Genomic DNA, 830 nt, shown 5'->3' with positions numbered 1-830 from the left:
GGAGATCAAGCCCACAACCTGGGCATGTGCCTCTGGCTGGAATCGAACCTGGGACCCTTTAGTCCACAGGCCAATGCTCTATCCACTTAGCCAAACCGGCTAGGGCTGCAGTTCTCTTGGTAGTCTTTTTTTTTTCTCCTTCTTCTTCTGAATACCAGATTAGGGGAAGGTACACCTAGAGTTTTTGATTTCATTGGTCTGGGAGGGCAACTGTTTTTTCAAGTTCCCCAGGAGAGCATGATATGCACCCAGGGATTTAATCACCACCTTAGGAGCAGGTCTCGCCTCTAGGGCTTATAGGTGCAGACGCTCTTGGGGATTAAAGGGCTTGTGCAAGGTTGCCTAGCTGCGGAGAAGGAGGGGGAGCTGGAATTCAAAGTCCCTGCCTTCCCCTTCCCTCCTTCCTCCATTGCATTACTCTTTGATTCATTTAGAAGCCCCGTGTTGGCTCCCCAAGCTGCTCTCTTTGGAAAGCAAATGATGCACAATGTTGCCATCTAGTGGCCGTTGAGGAGAACTGACGGGCATTTTCAGAACCACTTGTGACTGTTCTCAGGGACCATTTAAAGTTGCTTAGACAGACGTTTTTGGGAGACTTGGGTCCATTTTGCCAAAAGGTGTCCTTTGAGAAAAGGAGAGTGGAGTGGTGGTGGGTTTTAGTGTAAGCTTTAGTCAGGCTCCGGAACCTTCTCTTTGGCCCATCTGTGCACTTCCTTGTAAAATCCAGTTTTAGTAAGAACCCTGCCAAGTTAGGTTAACCAGAACCTTCCACCCTCGATATCTGCTCATCCTTGAGTCTGATCAGCTCCGTCATCCTCCACCAACCCCCA

Source organism: Myotis brandtii, unplaced genomic scaffold, assembly GCF_000412655.1.
Source record: "Myotis brandtii unplaced genomic scaffold, ASM41265v1 scaffold486, whole genome shotgun sequence".
NCBI lineage: Eukaryota > Metazoa > Chordata > Mammalia > Chiroptera > Vespertilionidae > Myotis > Myotis brandtii.
Note: the sequence above shows the minus strand (reverse complement) of the source record.